Here is a 25,842-nt window from a genome sequence, read left to right on the forward strand (position 1 = left end):
TGTCTTCTCAATTAGCTATCAAACAGTCACGAGATAAATCCTGTTAATATACCCTGTAGAACTCACCTCAAAATGAATTATGGCATTAGAAATCCATGCTTGCAGACATATCTCTTCTACTCTAGCTATTAATCAATACGCATACACACACAAAAGCATGCACGCACACACAAACACACCCTTTATCAGACAGAACCCAGACTCTGGAGAGAATCAATAGAAGCAGATACTCATTCATCAGACAACACCTAGAGCGCTGGAACTCTAGGTAGACTCTCTCTCTCTCTCTCTCTCTCTCTCTCTCTCTCTCTCTCTCTCTCTCTCTCTCTCTCTCTCTCTCTCTCTCTCTCTCTCTCTCTCTCTCTCTCTCTCTCTCTCTCTCTCTCTCTCTCTCTCACACACACACACACACACACACACACACACACACACACACACACACACACACACACACACACACACACACACACACACACACACACACACACACACCCTTTATCAGACAGAACCCAGACTCTGGAGAGAATCAATAGAAGCAGATACTCATTCATCAGACAACACCTAGAGCGCTGGAACTCTAGGTAGACTCTCTCTCACACACACACACACAAAAAACATACACACACACACACACACACACACACACACACACACACACACACACACACACACACACACACACACACACACACACACACACACACACACACACACACACACACACACACACCCTTTATCAGACAGAACCCAGACTCTGGAGAGAATCAATAGAAGCAGATACTCATTCATCAGACAACACCTAGAGCGCTGGAACTCTAGGTAGACTCTCTCTCACACACACACACACAAAAAAACATACACACACACACACACACACACACACACACACACACACACACACACACACACACACACACACACACACACACACACACACACACACACACACACACACACACACACACACACACACACAACCCAGACTTGTGGTATCCCCTCATGGTTGTCTTCTATCCTCCTGTCATCCTCCCTTTCTCTTTCAGACACTAGCAAGCAGGCTGCTCCACTCATCAGAGTTCTGAATTCAGTATACACTACAACTCCTCTACAGGGTCTCTCTGGCTATTGTCCAGGGGCTATTAAGGGTGGGTTACAGGGACTCTTTGTCCTGAGGAAGCTGAATGGTTCGTAACCTTGCTCTGTATTGTCCCCTTGAAAGGGGGTAGTGACTGAACTGTCCCAAATTCAGCTCTGTGTCCTGGGGAGCTGGGGTGAGAGGAGAAGAGAGCTAGGATCCACATTAGCTGTTGTACATTCAGCAGTGCAGAACAGCTAGATACAAGAACAGAAGAGCTAATATTAAATTACATAAAACACAAGATAAGAGGGTCATATATTGTCCAGACACCAAGAGACAACAAAAATCATTATTATACACTATTCATATACACATACTGTATTCCTGTTCTTATATACAGTACAGTTAAATCAGTTACAAATATTTAGAAAGTAGAAAGGCACTGTGATACAATACATTTTGTTACTGTTTTCAAAAAAACAGAACTTGCTTTTTGCCAGAGTAACCTCAGGAGATATTTAGAGAAAGAATGAGAACAGTTAGGCAGGAAAGAGGTGTTAACACGCAGCCTCAATATTTCCAGTCTGCTTCCTCAAACTTCCTCATCCTTTAAAAACATTCAAAAACACGTTCCTTATTTGGAATGTGTTTTGTCATAATCACATCCTCTAAAACAAAGAGTTTCCCCTGGTAGAAGTGTCTTGGTTGCTGGAATAACTGACCTACCCTCTGGTACACACACACATATAGACACAAATGCACCTACACACACACACACACACACACACACACACACACACACACACACACACACACACACACACACACACACACACACACACACACACACACACACACACACACACACACACACACACACACACTTCCTCGGATTCTCTTATACCAGCTCCTGCCCTGTGATAGTTTCCTAGATGCCAAATCCAGTCTCAAAGACAGGATGTGAGGGCTGCTTCTCAACAGTCAACTGTGGCTTCCTTTCCACCTTTCTTGTCCTTCATCTGTCCTGATCTGAAAATACAGGACATGTAAGAAGGGATAAAGTGGCTCTCTGGAAGCCTGCTTTCACCTGTCTAGCTGTCTCTCACATCAGTGCAGAAGGAAATTATCTTACCACTAGGCTATAATTAACCAATTAATTCATAATAATCAATCTCTTCAGGCACGTTGTTATACTGCTTTGTGATTTAAAGTTGAAGTCGGGAGTTTACATACACTTAGGTTGGAGTCATTAAAACTCGGTTTTCAACCACTCTGCAAATTTCTTGTTAATTAACAAACTATAGTTTTGGCAAGTGAGTTAGGACATCTACTTTGTGCATGACACAAGTAATTTCTCCAACAATTGTTTACAAACAGATGATTTCACTTATAATTCACTGTATCACAATTCCAGTGGGTCAGAAGTTTACATACACTAAATTGACTGTGCCTTTAAAGAGCTTGGAAAATTCCAGAAAAGTATGTCATTGCTTTAGAAGCTTCTGATAGGCTAATTGACATCATTTGAGTCAATTGGAGTTGTACCTGTGGATATATTTCATGGCCTTACCTTCAAACTCAGTGCCTCTTTGCTTGACATCATGGGAAAATCAAAAGAAATCTGTGAAGAAAAAAATTGTAGACCGCCACAAGTCTGGTTCATCCTTGGGAGAAATTTCAAAACGCCTGAAGATACCACGTTCATTTGTACAAATAATAGTACGCAAGTATAAACACCATGGGACCACTCAGCTGTCATACTGCTCAGGAAGGAGACGTGTTCTGTCTCCTAGAGATGAACGTACTTTGGTGCGAAAAGTGCAAATCAATCCCAGAACCACAGCAAATGACCTTGTGAAGATGCTGGAGGAAACAGGTACAAAATAATCAATATCCACAGTAAAACGAGTCCTATATCGACATAACCTGAAAGGCCACTCAGCAAGGAAGAAGCCACTGCTCCAAAACCGCCATAAAAAAGCCAGACTACGGTTTGCAAATGCACATGGGGACAAAGATCGTACTTTTTTGGTGAAACGTCCTCTGGTTTGATGAAACAAAAATAGAACTGTTTGGCCATAATGACCAGCGTTGTGTTTGGAGGAAAAAGTGGGAGGCTTGCAAGCCGAAGACACCATCCCATAATGACCAGCGTTGTGTTTGGAGGAAAAAGGGGGATGCTTGCAAGCCGAAGAACACCATCCAAACCATGTAGCACGAGGGTGGCAGCATCATGTTGTGGGGGTGCTTTGCTGCAGGAGGGACTGGTGCACTTCACAAAATAGATGGCTTCATGAGGAAGGAAAATGATGTGGATATATTGAAGCAACATCTCAAGACGTCAGTCAGGAAGTTAAAGCTTGGTGGCAAATGGGTCTTCCAAATAGACTGTCATGTTTTGTCATTAATTATCATGTCTTGTCCCTGTGCTTCCCCTTCTATTCGTTTCCCTCTGCTGGTCTTATTAGGTTCTTTCCCTCTTTCTATCCCTCTCTCTCCCCCTCCCTCTCTCACTCTCTCGCTCTCTCTTCTCTCTATCGTTCCGTTCCTGCTCCCAGCTGTTCCTATTCCCCTAATCATCATTTAGTCTTCCCACACCTGTTCCCGATCCTTTTCCCTGATTAGAGTCCCTATTTCTCTCCTTGTTTTCTGTACCTGCCCTGTCGGATCCTCATCTATAATTCACCGTGCTGTGTCTATGTTTTGCCCTGTCGTGTCGTGTTTCCCTCAGATGCTGCGTGGTGAGCAGGTGTCTGAGTCTGCTAGGTTCAAGTGCCTTCCCGAGGCAACCTGCAGTTCTCGATCAAGTCTCCAGTCTGTTCTCGTCTTTACGAGTAGTATTATGCTTTTTGTTTTGTAAAGTTTCTTACTGGATTAAAAACTCTGTTTTCGCCAAGTCGCTTTTGGGTCCTCATTCACCTGCATAACAGAAGGATCCGACCAAGGAATGGACCCAGCGACTACAGAGGCTCGTAACACTGCCGTCGAGATCCAAGGAGCCATGCTCGGCAGACACGAGCAGGAATTGTCTGCTGCTCGCCATGCCGTGGAGAACCTGGCCGCTCAGGTTTCCGACCTCTCTGGACAGTTCCAGAGTCTTCGTCTCGTGCCACCTGTTACTTCCTGGCCTGCCGAGCCTCCAGAACCTAGGGTTAATAACCCACCTTGCTACTCCGGGCAGCCCACTGAGTGCCGCTCCTTTCTCACCCAGTGTGAGATTGTGTTCTCTCTCAACCCAACACATACTCTAGAGAGAGAGCTCGGGTTGCTTACGTCATTTCACTCCTTACTGGCCGGGCCCGAGAGTGGGGCACAGCTATCTGGGAGGCAAGGGCTGATTGTTCTAACAATTACAGAACTTTAAAGAGGAGATGATTCGGGTTTTTGACCGTTCAGTTTTTGGTGGGGAGGCTTCTAGGGCCCTGGCTTCCCTATGCCAAGGTGATCGATCCATAACGGATTACTCTATAGAGTTTCGTACTCTTGCTGCCTCTAGTGACTGGAACGAGCCGACGCTGCTCGCTCGTTTTCTGGAGGGACTCCACACAGTGGTCAAAGATGAGATTCTCTCTCGGGAGGTTCCTTCCAGTGTGGACTCTTTGATTGCTCTCGCCATCCACATAGAACGACGGGTAGATCTTCGTCACCAGGCTCGTGGAAGAGAGTTCGCATCAACGGTGTTTCCCTGCTCCGCATCGCAACCATCTCCCTCCTCTGGCTCTGAGACTGAGCCCATGCAGCTGGGAGGGATTCGCATCTCGACTAATATAATAATAATAATATAATATATGCCATTTAGCAGACGCTTTTATCCAAAGCGACTTACAGTCATGTGTGCATACATTCTACGATAACAACATTAGACCATTAGACCATAACAACATTAGACCATAACAACATTAGACCATCGACTAAGGAGAGGGAACGGAGGATCACCAACCGCCTGTGCCTCTATTGCGGATTTGATGGACATGTTGTTAATTCATGTCCAGTAAGAGGCCAGAGCCCATCAGTAAGCGGAGGGCTACTGGTGAGCGCTACTACTCAGGTCTCTTCATCTAGATCCTGTACTACTATGTCGGTCCATCTACGCTGGACCGGTTCGGGTGCTACATGCAGTGCCTTGATTGACTCTGGGGCTGAGGGTTGTTTCATGGACGAAGCATGGGTTCGGAAACATAACATTCCTTTCAGACAGTTAGACAAGCCTACGCCCATGTTTGCCTTAGATGGTAGTCATCTTCCCAGTATCAGATTTGAGACACTACCTTTAACTCTCACAGTATCTGGTAACCACAGTGAGACTATTTCTTTTTTGATTTTTCGTTCACCTTTCACACCTGTTGTTTTGGGTCATCCCTGGCTAGTATGTCATAATCCTTCTATTAATTGGTCTTGTAATTCTATCCTATCCTGGAACGTATCTTGTCATGTGAAGTGCTTAATGTCTGCCATCCCTCCCATTTCTTCTGTCCCCACTTCTCAGGAGGAACCTGGCGATTTGACAGGAGTGCCGGAGGAATATCATGATCTGCGCACGGTCTTCAGTCGGTCCCGAGCCAACTCCCTTCCTCCTCACCGGTCGTATGATTGTAGTATTGATCTCCTTCCGGGGACCACTCCTCCTCGGGGTAGACTATACTCTCTGTCGGCTCCCGAACGTAAGGCTCTCGAGGATTATTTATCTGTGTCTCTTGACGCCGGTACCATAGTGCCTTCTTCCTCTCCGGCCGGGGCGGGGTTCTTTTTGTTAAGAAGAAGGACGGTACTCTGCGCCCCTGCGTGGATTATCGAGGGCTGAATGACATAACGGTTAAGAATCGTTATCCGCTTCCCCTTATGTCATCAGCCTTCGAGATTCTGCAGGGAGCCAGGTGCTTTACTAAGTTGGACCTTCGTAACGCTTACCATCTCGTGCGCATCAGAGAGGGGGACGAGTGGAAAACGGCGTTTAACACTCCGTTAGGGCATTTTGAGTACCGGGTTCTGCCGTTTGGTCTCGCCAATGCGCCAGCTGTTTTTCAGGCATTAGTTAATGATGTTCTGAGAGACATGCTGAACATCTTTGTTTTTGTCTATCTTGACGATATCCTGATTTTTTCACCGTCACTCGAGATTCATGTTCAGCACGTTCGACGTGTTCTACAGCGCCTTTTAGAGAATTGTCTCTACGTAAAGGCTGAGAAGTGCTCTTTTCATGTCTCCTCCGTTACTTTTCTCGGTTCCGTTATTTCCGCTGAAGGCATTCAGATGGATTCCGCTAAGGTCCTAGCTGTCAGTGATTGGCCCGTTCCAAGGTCACGTGTCGAGTTGCAGCGCTTTTTAGGTTTCGCTAATTTCTATCGGCGTTTCATTCGTAATTTCGGTCAAGTTGCTGCCCCTCTCACAGCTCTTACTTCTGTCAAGACGTGTTTTAAGTGGTCCGGTTCCGCCCAGGGAGCTTTTGATCTTCTAAAAGAACGTTTCGTCCGCTCCTATCCTCGTTACTCCTGACGTCACTAGACAATTCATTGTCGAGGTTGACGCTTCAGAGGTAGGCGTGGGAGCCATTCTATCCCAGCGCTTCCAGTCTGACGATAAGGTTCATCCTTGCGCTTATTTTTCTCATCGCCTGTCGCCATCTGAGCGCAACTATGATGTGGGTAACCGTGAACTGCTCGCCATCCGCTTAGCCCTAGGCGAATGGCGACAGTGGTTGGAGGGCGACCGTTCCTTTTGTCGTTTGGACAGACCATAAGAACCTTGAGTACATCCGTTCTGCCAAACGACTTAATGCCCGTCAAGCTCGTTGGGCGTTGTTTTTCGCTCGTTTCGAGTTTGTGATTTCTTACCGTCCGGGTAGCAAGAACACCAAGCCTGATGCCTTATCCCGTCTGTTTAGTTCTTCTGTGGCTTCTACTGATCCCGAGGGATTCTTCCTTATGGGCGTGTTGTCGGGTTGACAGTCTGGGGAATTGAAAGACAGGTTAAGCAAGCACTCACGCACACTGCGTCGCCGCGCGCTGTCCTAGTAACCTCCTTTTCGTTCCTGTTTCCACTCGTCTGGCTGTTCTTCAGTGGGCTCACTCTGCCAAGTTAGCTGGTCATCCCGGTGTTCGAGGCACTCTTGCGTCTATTCGCCAGCGCTTTTGGTGGCCGACTCAGGAGCGTGACACGCGCCGTTTCGTGGCTGCTTGTTCGGACTGCGCGCAGACTAAGTCGGGTAACTCTCCTCCTGCCGGTCGTCTCAGACCGCTCCCCATTCCTTCTCGACCATGGTCTCACATCGCCCTAGACTTCATTACCGGTCTGCCTTTGTCTGCGGGGAAGACTGTGATTCTTACGGTTGTCGATAGGTTCTCTAAGGCGGCACATTTCATTCCCCTCGCTAAACTTCCTTCCGCTAAGGAGACGGCACAAATCATTATCGAGAATGTGTTCAGAATTCATGGCCTCCCGTTAGACGCCGTTTCAGACAGAGGCCCGCAATTCACGTCACAGTTTTGGAGGGAGTTCTGTCGTTTGATTGGTGCGTCCGTCAGTCTCTCTTCCGGGTTTCATCCCCAGTCTAACGGTCAAGCAGAGAGGGCCAATCAGACGATTGGTCGCATACTACGCAGCCTTTCTTTCAGAAACCCTGCGTCTTGGGCAGAACAGCTTCCCTGGGCAGAATACGCTCACAACTCGCTTCCTTCGTCTTCTACCGGGTTATCTCCGTTTCAGAGTAGTCTGGGTTACCAGCCTCCTCTGTTCTCATCCCAGCTTGCCGAGTCCAGCGTTCCCTCCGCTCAAGCGTTTGTCCAACGTTGTGAGCGCACCTGGAGGAGGGTGAGGTCTGCACTTTGCCGCTACAGGGCACAGACTGTGAGAGCCGCCAATAAACGCAGGATTAAGAGTCCAAGGTATTGTTGCGGCCAGAGAGTGTGGCTTTCCACTCGCAACCTTCCTCTTACGACAGCTTCTCGTAAGTTGACTCCGCGGTTCATTGGTCCGTTCCGTGTCTCCCAGGTCGTCAATCCTGTCGCTGTGCGACTGCTTCTTCCACGACATCTTCGTCGCGTCCATCCTGTCTTCCATGTCTCCTGTGTCAAGCCCTTTCTTCGCACCCCGTTCGTCTTCCCTCCCCCCTCCCGTCCTTGTCGAGAGCGCACCTATTTACAAGGTACATAAGATCATGGACATGCGTTCTCGGGGACGGGGTCACCAATACTTAGTGGATTGGGAGGGTTACGGTCCTGAGGAGAGGAGTTGGGTTCCGTCTCGGGACGTGCTGGACCGTTCACTCATTGATGATTTCCTCCGTTGCCGCCAGGATTCCTCCTCGAGTGCGCCAGGAGGCGCTCGGTGAGTGGGGGGTACTGTCATGTTTTGTCATTAATTATCATGTCTTATCCCTGTGCTTCCCCTTCTATTCGTTTCCCTCTGCTGGTCTTATTAGGTTCTTTCCCTCTTTCTATCCCTCTCTCTCCCCCTCCCTCTCTCACTCTCTCGCTCTCTCTTCTCTCTATCGTTCCGTTCCTGCTCCCAGCTGTTCCTATTCCCCTAATCATCATTTAGTCTTCCCACACCTGTTCCCGATCCTTTTCCCTGATTAGAGTCCCTATTTCTCTCCTTGTTTTCCGTACCTGCCCTGTCGGATCCTCATCTATAATTCACCGTGCTGTGTCTATGTTTTGCCCTGTCGTGTCGTGTTTCCCTCAGATGCTGCGTGGTGAGCAGGTGTCTGAGTCTGCTAGGTTCAAGTGCCTTCCCGAGGCAACCTGCAGTTCTCGATCAAGTCTCCAGTCTGTTCTCGTCTTTACGAGTAGTATTATGCTTTTTGTTTTGTAAAGTTTCTTACTGGATTAAAAACTCTGTTTTCGCCAAGTCGCTTTTGGGTCCTCATTCACCTGCATAACATAGACAATGACCCCAAGCATACATCCAAAGTTGTGACAAAATGGCTTAAGGACAACGAAGTCAAGGTATTGGAGTGGCCATCACAAAGCCCTGACCTCAATCCTATAGAAAATGTGTGGGCAGAATTGAAAAAGTGTGAGCAAGGAGGCCTGCAAACCTGACTCAGTTACACCAGCTCTGTCAGGAGGAATGGGACAAAAATCACCCAACCTATTGTGGGAAGCTTGTGGAAGGCTACCTGAAACGTTTGACCCAAGTTTAAACAATTTAAAGGCAATGCTACCAAATACTAATTGAGTGCATGTAAACTTCTGTCTCACTGGGAATGTGATGAAAGAAATAAAAGCTGAAATAAGTCATTCTCACTACTATTATTCTGACATTTCACGTTCTTAAAATAAAGTGGAGATCCTATCTGTCCTAAAACATTGATTTTTTTAAAGGATTAAATGTCAGGAATTGTGAAAAACTGAGTTTAAATGTATTTGGCTGAGGTGTATGTAAACCTCCGACTTCAACTGTATATTCATATAAGAGGTACTCAGCGCTGGATCCTCAGGCAACGTAAACTCGCCCACAGATGAATCTTATTGGTTTTGTCTTATCAATCAGCCCCGTTACTGGATAATATTTCTGTCAATCTCTCAACCCGGTTTCAATCCAACACCAGAATAGCGCAGGGTCAAGGAGGTTTTAAGGGAGATACGAGATAAGGGAGATACAGCGAATACCAGACTGAGACCGCCTGGTTTTGGAATAATAATTTTAAAAACGCTACCCTCCTTTTGCACACTGTGATGGTAAGAGATCTGCAGTTATTGTTGGGATATATTATATTAGATAATTCCAAAGCATGCTAATGACAGCCGCTGTGTTAAATGTATGCTCATCGGTTCCTTAATATGTCAGTCATCGTTCTTTTGTGGTTCATATGGCCAGCCTACTGTCGACAATCTTCTCGTTGTTTTGTTTTTTTGTTGCTTGATCTGTCATATGTTATACACGGTCGGCAACTGGGTGAAGAAAAGAGTTTCGGAAAAAGCGCACGGATTCATGATGCTATAAAACAGAGGTAGTTAATAAAGTGTGTCATTCATAAATGATTGGATAATTTAAAACATATATCATAGTTGCCATTGGCTATTATGGAAAACTCTTTGAGGCACTGAACAGTAAAACAAAAGACTGAGATAAAAAAAAATACTGTATTTACTTTTTGATTTGATTTAGAAGCATAATCGCATTTTCAGCAGATTTTCTGTGCCTCTTTACCTACTTGTGTTTTTGGAGAAAATCCTTTTACACAAACAATAGACAGTTACCAGCTGGTCCCAGCTGGGAAGGGGAGCAGCAATTAGATGGACAGGGTCTCGCTCTGCCTGATCCAATCAATTAGTTAGTGCTCTGCTGTCTGAGGAGCCTTTGTCCACGGGGATACTGTCCTCAAAGACTCCTGAGCCTGTATGGCTCCACATGGCAGACATCTATAGCCTACAACAGACTAAACTAGAATAGAAGAGGAAACATATATAGAATATAAAATAAGAGACATCAATAGAAGAGAATAGGAAACATCAGCAGAGAATAATAGGAGGGAGCATCAATATAATAGACTATGAGTTATATTGTTCAAGCACTGGTGGACATTTGCCTTTGGCATCACCTCAAAGTTATTAACACTGGATGGATAACCACAGAACACATACTAGCAATCCTTGCTATATGAGTCACTTTGCAATTCCCAGCAAGTGGGTTAACACTATTGGGGCGTTTAGGGTACCTTTCATAGCAGTAACCTGGGTTTGCTTCCTTGCCCCACCTTCCCCTACACTGGTGTCAGAAGTGAGATGGTGGCCGTGAGGCCTTCGGAACGCCTGGCTGGATGTGTGAGGGCACAGGGGTGTGCCTTCCTGTTCATTTTAGTGATCCTTGCTATCTGAGCCACGTTACAATTCTCATCAAGTGGGTAACCCTATTGGTGCATATGGTGTTTTGGCTTTCACGCCAGCTACCCAGGTTTGTTTCCCTGTCTTCCCCTACAATCATTTTTTTTTTTTGAAGTTGTGAGGATCATATGCCCGGTCTGTCTCTGAAGGTCCATGTGCTGGGGTTTAATAAGTCATGTAAATGGTGACAGACTTCGATGCTTTAACGTTATGGAATATTTATACATCTATTTGAGTTTATGAATATGTATGACCATGCTGGATGATCCAGTTATCCAGTCATCTCTGTCAGTGAATCCAGAGGAGAACTGGGCCCCTATCTCTCTCTCTCTCTCACACACACACACACACACACACACACACACACACACACACACACACACACACACACACACACACACACACACACACACACACACACACACACACACACACACACACACACACACACACACACACACACACACACACACACACACACACTGCTGATTCTGTGGTCACAGAGTTAAAGGTCCCAGACCAGGGTTAATGGATTAACCCCACCTGTAGTGTCCTGTAAAATCTTTCACTCCCATCAACCTGTGGAGCTAACTAAACCTCAATGAGAGAGCAAGAGATCCTCTTACAAACCAGCACCTACAGGGCTGTGACAATACATTGAATCGAGGATGATTATTGATACAAATGGGACAAGTAATTTGATTATGTAAATTGTAAATTGAAACATTTTTAAATAGGACATTGTAGTGCAGTCTCCAACATGACCTCTTCTCTATATGAGTTAGATAATAGGTTAGTGTTGTTCGTCCTGCTGTGGTCGAGTCTAATGATATGAGCTGATGACAGGTGACTTTACAGATGGTTAGACTGATCATTAGTGCCAATGCAGTTTGTGATTTAACCACTAGGTGCCAGTGTCCTCCCACTAACCCCAATGAGAACCACTCAACGACATGGGAACACCAGTGTTGTGCGTTTAATATGGACTAATTGTTTAAGTACTCTACACCAGGGATGGGCAAACCTTTGTAGAACTCAATCGGAGTCTCAACTTAATGTTGAGAGTTAGAATAGTAGAATACAAAGGTGCAATTTCAAAAATGTTTTTTTTCTCTTGTTATGTCATTCAGTCCAATTGGCAACAGATTTTAACGTGAATATAAAAACATCAGCTAAAAAACATTTCCACCAAACTGACTTGTTGCGGGTAAAAATCAGTGTGTGATGATGTAGTGAACACAAAATGAACTTTTTCGCTGAAGTTTTCATGTATCAAATAAAATCTCAAGCTCAATGTGTTTCCATCGCATTTTCAACTCTACAGATAGTTTTGTCACACTAACGGTTGTGTTAAATAGCAAATGTATTCGGACAAAATGGTGCTGTAGAAAAAACAGTGGCTGCATTCCAAACAATTAAAAGACACAGTCTCCCCCTCAGCCCTGAAATTAAGTGGACACTTCTGATGACGTATCATGACATCTGACGAGTATACACTTGCAGGACAAGGGTGGAGGGAGGAAGGAATTTATTTTAAATTGCCCGGAAATTCATCACTTGTTCATCCCGCGACGATTGTGTTTTCAGCCACCGATAGCTTGTGGTTGCTTTATACAGTGGGGCAAAAAAGTATTTAGTCAGCCACCAATTGTGCAAGTTCTCCTACTTAAAAAGATGAGAGGCCTGTAATTTTCATCATAGGTAAACTTCAACTATGACAGTCAAAATAAGAAAAACAAATCCAGAGAATCACATTGTAGGATTTTTTATGAATTTATTTGCAAATTATGGTGGATAATAAGTATTTGGTCATTAACAAAAGTTTCTCAATACTTTGTTATATACCATTTGTTGGCAATGACAGAGGTGAAACGTTTTTGTAAGTGTTCACAAGGTTTTCACACAGTGTTGCTGGTATTTTGGCCCATTCCTCCATGCAGATCTCCTCTAGAGCAGTGATATTTTGGGGCTGTTGCTGGGCAACACGGACTTTCAACTCCCTCCAAAGATTTTCTATGGGGTTGAGATCTGGAGACTGGCAAGGCCACTCCAGGACCTTGAAATGCTTCTTACGAAGCCACTCCTTCGTTGCCCGAGCGGTGTGTTTGGGATCATTGTCATGCTGAAAGACCCAGCCACGTTTCATCTTCAATGCCCTTGCTGATGGAAATCTCACGATACATGGCCCCATTCATTCTTTCCTTTACACGGATCAGTCGTCCTGATCCCTTTGCAGAAAAACAGCCCCAAAGCATGATGTTTCGACCCCCATGCTTCACAGTAGGTATGGTGTTCTTTGGATGCAACTCAGCATTCTTTGTCCTCCAAACACGACGAGTTGAGTTGATTTCCCACAGTTGATTTCTTCAAACCAAGCTGCTTACCTATTGCAGATTCAGTCTTCCCAGCCTGGTGCAGGTCTACAATTTTGTTTCTGGTGTCCTTTGACAGCTCTTTGGTCTTGGCCATAGTGGAGTTTGGAGTGTGACTGTTTGAGGTTGTGGACAGGTGTCTTTTATACTGATAACAAGTTCAAACAGGTGCCATTAATACAGGTAACGAGTGGAGGACAGAGGTGCCTCTTAAAGAAGAAGTTACAGGTCTGTGAGAGCCAGAAATCTTGCTTGTTTGTAGGTGACCAAATACTTATTTTCCACCATAATTTGCAAATAAATTCATTAAAAATCCTACAATGTGATATTCTGGATTTTCTTTTCTCATTTTGTCTGTCATAGTTGAAGTGTACCTATGATGAAAATTACAGGCCTCATCTTTTTAAGTGGGAGAACTTGCACAATTGGTGGCTTTATAGTCTGTTTTATCCACTAGGACTAGGCTTCCTATATTATCGGATCATGCTGAGGTGATCCTGGACACAAAACTCAAAGGGTCACAGTGACAATATTAGGTGTAGTGGGTGCGGAGTCAGGTGCAGGAGGCAGAAAGTTCTGAATAGCACTTTATTCAGCACCGGGCAAAATAGTATATACAACGAAACTGAGCGTCATAAAACAAATGCCCAAAACAGGAACCAAACCAAGATCGCACTACCACACATACAAAGTGATAATAAACAAGCCCGCCCGAAGAGCAGACGGGCCTACCGACTTAAATAGCCAAACTAAAAGTCTAAACAAGAAACCGGTGAAACAAATCAGACCAAACCAACAGAGAAGGGGAAAAAGGTGACGCGGCTCCGGCAGCGCGCCGACACTGGCCTCGAGGACCACCCGGAGCGTGAGGCGCAGGGCGATCCGGATGGAGGCGATGAAGATCCCTCAACATTGACGAATCCAAGATGTCCCCCACCGGTACCCACCCGCCGTCTCGAGTCCAGAATAGCATGTACTGTGTACGCCGGGGACCCCTCGATGTCCAGAGGGGGCGGAGGGACCTCCGGCACCTCACCTTCTTGCAGGGTACCAGCTACCACCGGCCTGAGAGACACATGAAACGAGGGGTTAATACGATAATAGGAAGGGAGTTGTAATCTATAACACACCTTGTTTTATCCCCCTCCCCAGGACTTTGAAGGGCCCCACACACTGCGGCCCCAGCTTCCGACAGGGCAAGCGGAGGGGTAGGTTTCGGGTCGAGAGCCAGACCCTGTGCCCCGGTACAAATACGGGGGCCTCACTGCGGTGGCAGTCAGCGCTCCTCTTCTGCCATCCACCTGCTTGCTTGAGGGATTCCTGGACGGCCCTCCAGGTCTCCTTGGAGCGCTGCACCCACTCCTCCACCGCAGGAGCTTCGGCCTGACTCTGATGCCACCCGCCACGACCGGCTGGTAGCACAACACTCATTGGAATGGTGACATGTCCGTGGAGGAGTGGCGGAGTGAGTTCTGGGCTAACTCCGCCCTTGGTATGTACCTTGACCACTCCCCTGGCCGGTCCTGGCAGAAACCTACCCACCTCCTGGTTCACTCTCTCCACGTGTCCATTACTCTCGGGTGATAACCAGAAGTCAAGCTGACCGATGCACACCGAACAGGAAGAGACATAGATCCTAACGTCCTTGGCCAAGGTGGGCCACCAGTACTTCCCCCTAAGATGCCGCACTGTCCTTGCCACACCAGGATGACTCGAAGAAGGTAGTGTGTGAGCCCACCGAATCAATTCATCACGAACACCAAGTGACACGTACTTACGACCTGTAGGACATTGTGGAGGTGCAGGTTCCACCTGTAACGCCCGCTCAATGTCCGTGTCCACCTCCCATATCACCGGTGCCACCAGCCTAGAGGCTGGAAGAATGGGAGTAGGATCGATGGGCCGATCTTCCATGTCATAGTGACGGGACAGCGCGTCGGCCTTAGTATTCAGGGAGCCTGGTCTATACGAGATGGTAAACCTAAATCGGGTGAAGAACATGGCCCACCTTGCCTGACGCAGATTCATTCTCCTAGCTGCCCGGAAATACTCCAGATTCCGGTGGTCAGTCCAGATTAGAAAACGGTGCTTAGCCCCCTCAAGCCAGTGTCTCCACACCTTCAGAGCCTTTACTACAGCTAACAACTCCCGGTCCCCCACATCATAGTTACGCTCCGCCGGACCGAGCTTCTTCGAAAGGAAAGCGCATGGGCGGAGTTTCGGTGGTGTACCCGAACGCTGTGATAGCACTGCACCCACCCCAGCCTCGGACGCGTCCACCTCCACCATGAACGCTAAAGAAGGGTCCGGGTGCGCCAGCACGGGCACATCTGTGAACAGCGCCTTCAACCGATTGAAGGCTCTGTCAGCCTCTGCCGACCACCGCAAACGCACTTGCCCCCCCCTTCAGCAGTGAGCTAATGGAGGCCGCTACCTGACCAAAACCCCGGATAAACCTCCAGGAGTAATTGTCAAACCCTAAAAACCGCTGTACCTCCTTCACCATGGTTGGAGTCGGCCAATTACGCACGGCCTTAACGGGGTCACACTCCATCCCCAGCCCCGAGGTGGAAATGCGATAACCCAGGAAGGAGACGGCTCGTTTGGAGAACACACACTTCTCAGCCTTGACATATAGGTCATGCTCCAGCAGTCTCCCGAGCACTTTGCGCACCAGGGACACATGCGCAGCGCGTGTGGAGGAATAGATCAGGGTATCATCGATATATACAACCACGCTCTGCCCGTGCAGGTCCCTGAGAATCTCGTCTACAAAGGCTGGAAAGACGGTTGGAGCATTCTTTAATCCATACGGCATGTCGAGGTACTCCTAATTGCCCGATGTGGTACTAAACGCGTTTTTACACTCGTCTCCCTCCCGAATACGCACAAGATTATACGCGCTCCTGAGGTCCAGTTTCATGAAAAACTGCGCCCCGTGAAATGATTCCACCGCCGTAGCGATGAGAGGTAGTGGGTAACTAAACTCCACGGTGATGGAATTGAGACCTCTATAATCAATACACGGACGCAAACCTTCCTCCCTTTTTTTCACAAAAAAGAAACTCGAGAAGACTGGTGAAATGCAGGGCCGAATGTACCCCTGTCTCAGAGATTCCGTGTCATGTCTCCATAGCCAACGTCTCCTCCTGTGACAATGGGTACATGTGACTGTTGGGAAGCGCAGCGTTTACCTGGAGGTTTATCGCACAATCCCCCTGTCGATGAGGTGGTAATTTAGTCGCCTTCTTCTTACAGAAAGCGATAGCCAAATCGGCATATTCAGGGGGTATGCGCACAGTGGAGACCTGGTCTGGACTCTCCACCGACGTGGCACCAATGGAAACTCCCATAAACCTACCTGAATACTCCTCTGACAACCCCTGAAGAACGCCCTGTCTCCACGAAATCCTGGGATTGTGACTGGCCAGCCAAGGAACCCCCAGTGCCACTGGAAACGCAGGTGAATTGATAAGGAAGAGACTAATCCGCTCCCTATGATCCCCCTGCGTCACCATGTCCAGTGGAACCGTGGCCTCCCTGACCAGCCCTGACCCTAATGGCCGGCTATCTAAAGAGTGCACGGGGAAGGGGGGATTTATCGGCACCAGCAGAATTCCCAGCTTGAGGGCGAGTCCGCAATCCATAAAGTTCCCAGCTGCATCTGAATCGACTAGCGCCTTATGCTGGGAAGAGGGAGAAAAATCAAGGGAAAAAAATGTATACAAACATGTGACGAACAGGGGGCTCTGGGTGAGTTTGAGGGCTCGGAGGGGGAACTGACAGGACCTTTTCTGAACGCCCGCGGGCAGTTAGCAGATTGTTTAGCCGAATAGACATGTCTATAAGTTTGCTAGGGAGAGAGTGGTGTCCCGACAAGCTAGCTCCCTTTGGACTTCATCCCGAAGGCTGCTACGGTAGTGGTCCATCAGGGCCCTGTTGTTCCATCCGGCCCCAGCGGCCAAGGTCCGGAACTCCAATGCAAAGTCCTGCGCGCTCCTCGTCTCCTGCCTAAGGTGAAATAGTCGCTCTCCCAACGCTCGGCCCTCCGGAGGGTGGTCGAATACAGCCCGGAAACGGCGGGTGAGCTCCGGATAATGCTCCCTCGTCTGGGCCATTCCAGACAGCATTGGCCCACTCCAGAGCTCGGCCCGTCAGGCAGGAGACGAGGACGCTCACACTCTCCTCCCTGGAGGGAGTCGGCCTCACGGTAGCCAGGTACAACTCAAGTTGGAGGAGAAACCCCTGGCACCCAGTCGCCGTTCCATCGTACTCCCTCGGAGGTGCAATACGAAGTGCGCTGGAGCAGGACACTGGGGGTGGAGTAGGTGGACTCGTTGGAGGAGCCGGAGGTGAAGTGGGGAGACCACTCCTCTCCCATCAGTCCATTCTTTCCATCATCTTGTCCATCGCTGACCCTATCCGATGGAGGATGGTGGTGTGATGAAGAACGCGTTCCTCCATCGATGGAAGGGGGGTGGCCGCTGCTCCTGCTGACTCCATCGGTGGTGCGGGCTTCTGTAACAATATTAGGTGTAGTGGTTGCAGAGTCAGGTGCAGGAGGCAGAAAGTTCTGAATAGCGCTTTATTCAGCACCGGACAAAATAGTCTATACAACTAAACTGAGCGTCATAAAACAAATGCCCAAAACAGGAACCAAACCAAGATCGCACTACCACACATACAAAGTTGGAATAAACAAGCCCACACGAAGAGCAGGTGGGTCTACCGACTTAACTAGCCAAACATATGAAGAGCAGGCGGGCCTACCGACTTAAATAGCCAAACTAACAATTTAAACAAGAAACAGGTGAAACAAATCACACCAAACCAACAGAAAAGGGAAAAAGGGATCGGTAGCAGCTAGTAGGCCGGTGACGACGACTGCCGAGCACCACCCGAACAGGAAGGGGTGCCACCTTCGGGAGGAGTCGTGACAGTCACCCAATCCATCAAGACATTGGAGATTGAATACAACCATTCTTAAAGACCATCATTTAGTGCCTTGACTTTTTCACATTTTTGTTACGTTACAGCTTTATTCTAAAATTGATTAACTAATTTTTTCCCCTCATCAATCTGCACACAATACCCCATAATGGAAAAGAACAAATGTTTTTTAGAAATGTTTGCTAATTTCTGAAAAATAATAATAAAACGGAAATATCACATTTAGAAACAGTGTCTTGCAAAAGTATTCATCCCCCTTGGTGTTTTTCCTATTTTACCTGTAATTTAAATATATTTTTATTTGGATTTCATGTAATGGACATACACAAAATATTCCAAATTGGTGAAGTGAAATGAAAAAAAAATAATTTTTTTTCTATAAAACCAACAACTGTAAAGTGGTGCATGCATATGTATTCACCCCCCTTTGCTACAAAGCCCCCAAATAAGATCTGGTACAACCAAATACCTTCAGAAGTCACATAATTAGTTAGATTGCACACAGCTGGACTTTATTTACGTGTCACATGATCTCAGTGTGTATATATACACCTGTTCTGAAAAACCCAGGAGTCTGCAACACCACTAAGCAAGGGGCACCACCAAGCAAGCAGCACCATGAAGACCAAGGAGCTCTCCAAACAGGTCAGGGACAAAGTACAGATCAGGGTTGAGTTTTAAAAAATATCCAAAACTTTGAACATGCCACAGAGAACCAGTTTTAAAATCCATTATTTAAAAAATGGAAATAATATGGCACCACAACAAACCACAACAAACCTGCCAAGAGTTGGCCACCCACCAAAACTCATGGACCAGGCAAGAATGGGCAATTCATCAGAGAGGCAACAAAGAGACCAAAGATAACCCTGAAGGAGCTCCACGGCGGAGAATGGCGTAGCTGTCCATAGGACCACTTTAAGCCGTACACTCCATAGAGCTGGGCATTACGGAAGAGTGGCCAGAAAAAATACATCGCTTAAATAAGCAAACACGTTTGGTGTTCGCCAAAAGCCATGTGGGAGACTCCCCAAACATATGGAAGAAGGTACTCTGTCAGATGAGACTAAAATGTAGCTTTTTGTCCATCAAGGAAAACACTATGTCTGGTGCAAACCCAACACCTCTAATCACCCCGAAACCACAATCCCCACAGTGAAGCATGGTGGCAGCATCATGCTGTGGGGAAGTTTTTCATCGGCAGGGACTGGGAAACTGGTCAGAATTGAAGGAATGATGGATGGCACTAAATACAGGGAAATTCTTGAGGGACATCTCTTCCAGAGATTTGAGACTGGAACAGAGGTTCACCTTGCAGCAGGACAATGACCCTAAGCATACTGCTAAAGCAACACAAGTGGTTTAAGGGGAAACATTTACATTTCTTGGAATGGCCTAGTCAAAGTACCAGACCTCAATCCAAATGGGAATCTGTGGTATGACTTAAAGATTGCTGTACACCAGCGGAACCCATTCAACTTGAAGGAGCTGGAGCATTTTTGCCTTGAAGAATGGGCAAAAATCCCAGTGGCTAGATGTGCCAAGCTTATAGAGACATACCCCAATAGACTTGCAGCTGTAATTGCTGCAAAAAAGGTGGCTCTACAAAGTATTGACTTTGTTCTGCACACTCAAGTTCTGTTTTTTTGTCTTATTTATTTTTTGTTTCACAATATAAAATATTTTGCATCTTCAAAGTGGTAGGCATGTTGTGTAAATCAAATTATACAAACCCCCCCAAAATATATTTTAATTCCAGGTTGTAAGGCAACAAAATAAGAAAAATGCCAAGGGGGTGAATACTTTCGCAGGCCACTGTAAGTATTCAGACCCTTTACTCAGTACAAGGTTGAAGCACCTTTGGCAGTGATTACAGTATTCTTGGGTATGATGCTACAAGCTTGGCACACCTGTGTTTGGGGAGTTTCTCCCATTCTTTTCTGCAGATCCGCTCAAGCTCTGTCAGGTTGGATGGGGAGCATTGCTGCACGATTTTCAGGTCTCTCCAGAAATGTTTGATCGGGTTCAGGTCCGAGCTCTGGCTGGGCCACTCAAGGACATTCAGAGTACTGAGTACTCTGGAGCAGTTTTTCATAAAGGATCTCTCAGTACTTTCCTCTGTTTATCTTTCCCTCGATCCTGACTAGTCTCCCAGATTATGTCATACTCAGCCACTAAGAGATGGAAAAATAACATGAAAATCAAAAACATTAGAGGGTGAATTGGCAGCTGAAGAAGACTACATAAAAATGTCCACTCCTGAACTATTAAAAAAATATCAGTCCTTAGATCAACGTTGGACTCTCTCCTAAAACAGGACGCTGAAAATAAAATTAGATTTGTCTTTGGAAAGCTTTGTGAACATGGCTATAAACCAGGAAAATATTTGTCTTACCTAGCTAAAAAGACAGCAGACTCCCAGTCAATTGCTATTATTATATACAAATAAATGGCTAAATTAGTAATTGAAGACATTTTATGCAAATATTTATGCCTCAGAACTGACAAATGATGCACCCAAAGTAAGATTAAGATCCTTACTATTTCCGAAGAACAGAGGTCTCTCCTTAATGTCCCTATTACCAAGGAAGAGATAATGTTTGGAATTGAGAATTTGCAAAATGGTAGGGACCCAGGATCAGACAGGTTTTGTAGTGAGTTCTATAATGAGTTCCATGGCCTGATCCTTGAGCCATTGCTTGATATGTTTAACCAATCATTTTCAAATGAAAGTCTCCCTCAAACACTGAGGGAAGCTAACATTTCACTTATTCTCAAAAAGGGAAATGCCCAGAGTCTTGTTCCTCATACAGACCTATTGCCCTTATGAACGTGGATAGAAAATTGCTTTCTAAAATCTTAGCCACAAGACTAGAAGAGTTATTGCCACTAATTGTGAAAGGGGACCAAACTGACTTGATTAAGGTCCACAACTCACATAATAATGACAGGCGTCTTCTTAATGTTATTCAAGCCTACCAACGAAGTGCTGTGGATTGTCTCCCTAGATGCTGAAAAAGCATTTGACCGTGTGGAATGGTCCTACCTATTCTTAGCTCTGACTAAATTTACTCTAGATGACAACTTTATAAAATGTGTTATGGTTTTATTTCATGACCCTCAGGCTGCTGGCCTTACTAAGGGGCTAAGGTCAAATAGCTTCTCCACACACAGAGGTATCAGACAGGGTTGTCTTTTGTCCCCTCTCCTATTTGGGCTCGCTATGGAACCATTGGCCGATGCCATCAGAGTAATGCCTGCCATACAGGGTCTACTCATTGGTGACGTTCATCATAAAATAAGTTTGTATGCTGAAGATGTTTTGATATTGCAGCTGCCAGGTTCTATGGGGGGATTTGATACCCAATATTAGGTTGTGGTGGTGGTGTGCCCACTTACATTACATTTCTGACTGGATCAGAAATGTTGACTCCTCAATTTGGTTAGACATTGAGACTTCTTTTTTAAAATACCCCTTGCAGGATCTTTTATTTTTCAGAAGCTTCAAATCAGTAAAAGATTACTGCAATAATCCCATTACACTTAACAAACTGTCGTTTGTGCATCTGTTGGGGCAGTATGCGAATTGGATGGGTCTAGGGTTTGCGGGATGATGGTTTTGATGTGAGCCATGACCAGCCTTTCAAAGCACTTCATGGCTACCGACGTGAGTGCTATGGGGGGCCAAGTAATTTAAGCAGGATATCTTCGCTTTCTTGGGCACAGGGACTATGGTGGTCTGCCTGATACATATAGGTATTACAGAATCGATCAGGGAGAGGTTGAAAATGTCAGTGAAGACACTTGCCAGTTGGTCCGTGCATGCTCTGAGTACCCATCCTGGATATCCGTCTGGCCCAGCAACCTTGTGAATGTTGACCCGTTTAAAGGTCTTGCTCACATCGGCTATGGAGAGCGTGATCGCACAGTCGTCCGGAACAGCTGGTGCTCTCATGCATGCTTCAGGTTTGCTTGCCTCAAAGTGAGCATAAAAGGTATTTAGCGTGTTATGTCACTGTGCAGGTGGCATTTGAGGACATAGCGGGATTTCTTATGTATCCGAATTAGTGTCCCGCTCTTTGAAAGTGGCAGCTCTAGCCTTTGGATCGGTTGTTGATGTTGCCTTTAATACAGTACATGGCTACTGGTTGGGATATGTACAGTTGGAGGCAGAAGTTTACAAACACTTAGGTTTGAGTCATTAAAACTTGTTTTTCAACCACTTCACAAATCTCTTGTTAACAAACTGTAGTTTTGGCAAGTCGGATAGGACATCTACCTTGGTGCATGAAACAAATAATGTTTACAGACAGATGATTTCTCTTATAATTCACTGTATCACAATTCCAGTGGGATAGAAGTTTACATACACTAAGTTGACTGTCCCTTTAAACAGCTTGGAAAATTCCAGAAAATTATGTAATGGCTTTAGAAGCTTCTAATAGAACAATTGACATAATTTGGGTCAATTGGAGGTGTACCTGTAGATGTATTTCAAGGCCTACCTTCAAACTCAGTGCCTCTTTGCTTGACATCATGGGGAAATCCAAAGAAATCAGCCAAGACCTCAGAATTTTTTTTTTTAACTCCACAAGTCTGGTTCATTCTTGGGAGCAATTTCCAAACGCCTGAAGGTACCACGTTCATCTGTACAAACCATAGTATGCAAGTATAAACACCATGGGACCACGTAGCCATCATACCGCTCAGGAAGGAGACGTGTTCTGTCTCCTAGAGATGAACATACTTTGGTGCGAAAAGTGCAAATCAATCCGAGAACCACAACAAAGGACCATGTGAAGATGCTGGAGGAAACGGGTACAAAAGTATCAATATCCACAGTAAAACGAGTCCCTATATCGACATATCCTGAAAGGCCTCTCAGAAAGGAAGAAGCCACTGCTCCAAAACCGCCATAAAAAAAGCCAGACTACGGTTTGCAACTGCACATGGGGGAAAAGATCATACTTTTTGGAGAAATGTCTTCTTGTCTGATGAAACAAAACTAGAACTGTTTGGCTATAATGACCATCATTATGTTTGGAGGAAAAAGGAGGATGCTTGCAAGCCGAAGAACACCATCCCAACCATGAAGCATGGGGGTGGCAGCATCATGTTGTGGGGCTGCTTTGCTGCAGGAGGGACTGGGGCACTTCACAAAATAGATGGCATCATGAGGTAGGAAAATGATGTGGATATATTGAAGCAACATCTCAAGAATTTGTCAGGAAGTTAAAGCTTGGTCGCATATGGGTCTTCCAAATGGACAATGGCCCCATGCATACTTCCAAAGTTGTGGTTAAATGGCTTAAGGACACTGAAGTCAGGTATTGGGGTGGCCATCACAAAGCCCTGACCCCAATCCAATAGAAAATGTGTGGGCAGAATTTAATAAGTGTGTGCGAGCAAGGAGGCCTACAAACCTGACCCAGTTACACCAGCTCTGTCAGGAGGAATGGGACAAAAGTCACCCAACTTATTGTGGGAAGCTTGTGGAAGGCTACCCAAAACATTTGACCCAAGTTAAACAATTTAAAGGCAATGCTACCGAATACTAATTGAGTGTATGTAAACTTCTGTCCCACTGGGAATGTGATGGAAGAAATAAAAGCTGAAATAAGTCATTCTCTATTATTATTCTGACATTTCACATTCTTAAAATAAAGTGGTGACCCTAACTGACCTAAAACAGGGAATTTTTTAAAAACTGAGAAACTGAGTTTAAATGTACTTCGCTAAGGTGTATGTAAACTTCCGTCTTCCACTGTATGTACTCTCACTGCGGGTGAATGCATGAATGCATTGATGAAGCTGGTAACTGAGGTGGTATTCTCCTCGATGCCATTGGATGAATACCGGAACATATTCCAGTCTGTGCTAGCAGAATAGGCCTGTAGTGTAGCATCCGCATCATCTGACCACTTCTGTATTGAGCGAGTCATTGGTACTTCTTGCTTTAGTTTTTGCTTGTAAACCGGTATCAGGAGGACATAATTATGGTCAGATTTGCCAAATAGAGGGCGAGAAAGAGCTTTGTGCACGTCTCTGTGTGTGGAGTAAAGGTGGTCTAGAGTTTTTTTTTTATAAAAAAAAATGTCCTTCCTCTAGTTGCACGTGACACTTTTTTGTGACTCCCATCAAAGTTGCCCATACCTGCTCTACACACTGTGTGTGTGCTCGCATGTGAGTGCGTGTGCTTCAGGCATTCGTTTGTGTTCACCTGTCAGAGAACAGGCTGAGAAGAAAATGATGTTGTCTATGTCAGCAATGGTGTTAATGTGCAACAATATAACTCATTAACTCTATAAAGCTCTGTCTATTACCCAGGTTGTCACTCTCAGAAAGACAAACATAGATTTGACCTTACGAATTGGTCAGCCTCTTGTCCCTCTGTGCACTCTGCTCTCTGTCCTGCCTAACTCTCTCTTCCTCTTTCTCTCTCCCCCTTTCTCTCAGCTCTCCACTTATCTCTCTTAGCTCTCCCCCTCTCTCTCAGCTCTCCACTTATCACTCTCATCTCTCCCCCTCTCTCTCAGCTCTCCACTTATCTCTCTTCCCTCTCTTCTCTGTTTTCTCCTCCATCTTTGTCTCCTCTTCTCTGCCCTCTGTCACAAAACACATTCTACAGGAAACAAGTGTTTAAAATAAATCAGTTTAGCCGACTCCAGGACACAGAGGCTTTACTGGTGTCATAGGTTAGTGTTACTCCAGGTCAGGGTAGATTACGTAATACCTCACACAGTGGGCCGGGACAGGATGTGGATTAGTAATTATTGAGAGACCATATTCTTTTAGTTTTCCTTTAGTATCTAATGATGCTTTATTCCATGTTGCAGCCTTGTCGTGTGTGTGTGTGTGTGTGTGTGTGTGTGTGTGTGTGTGTGTGTGTGTGTGTGTGTGTGTGTGTGTGTGTGTGTGTGTGTGTGTGTGTGTGTGTGTGTGTGTGTGTGTGTGTGTGTGTGTGTGTGTGTGTGTGTGTGTGTGTGTGTGTGTGTGTGTCCAGATGGCCTGGTAAAGTAGGTTTCACAGGAGCCCTGTGGTTTACTAGAAACCATGTGACTGGGAGCTGACTGGATATGGGCATGCCGGAAACAAGCGGTGAGAGGGACAAAGGCACTGTTTCCTGCATTCCCACATCCAGTCAGCTCCCAGTCACATGGTTTCTAGTAAATCACAGGGCTCCTATGAACTGCAATAGATCTATAACACACACACGCTCTCCAAATAATAAAAACATGTATCTGATGATTTATGCATATGTACCAGTGGAGGCTCCTCAGGGGGGACCATCCTCCTCAGTGAATTTCAGAGAAATGTAAATACTGAACCATTAACCATCAAATTTTAGATAACTATACTAAATATATTCACGTCACCAAATAATTGATGAGACACTTTTGCAATGATGGTCTACAGTAGCCTCAACAGCACTTTGTAGGGTAGCACCATGGCATAGCCAGAGGACAGCTAGTTTCTATCCTCCTCTGGGTACATTGACTTCAATACAAAACCTTGGAGGCTCACCCCCTTCCATAGACTTACACAGTAATTATGACAACCATAGACTTACACAGTAATTATGACAACGCCCTCCAACCTATCAGTGCTCCTGCAGCGG

At 45.9% G+C, this 25,842-nt stretch overlaps 1 protein-coding gene across 1 annotated transcript in view; it reads left to right on the forward strand.

Annotated features, from left to right (window-relative positions):
* Positions 1 to 9,631: 9,631 nt before the first annotated feature.
* The window catches only part of rassf4a (Ras association domain family member 4a), a 69,417-nt gene continuing 53,206 nt past the window's right edge, over positions 9,632 to 25,842 (forward strand). The window contains exon 1 of the mRNA XM_046359107.1: positions 9,632 to 9,756. The gene's annotated coding sequence lies outside the window, so the exon portion shown is untranslated. The remainder of the gene's footprint in view (positions 9,757 to 25,842) is intronic.

The sequence above is a fragment of the Oncorhynchus gorbuscha genome, linkage group LG08, assembly GCF_021184085.1.
Source record: "Oncorhynchus gorbuscha isolate QuinsamMale2020 ecotype Even-year linkage group LG08, OgorEven_v1.0, whole genome shotgun sequence".
Classification (NCBI taxonomy): Eukaryota; Metazoa; Chordata; class Actinopteri; order Salmoniformes; family Salmonidae; genus Oncorhynchus; species Oncorhynchus gorbuscha.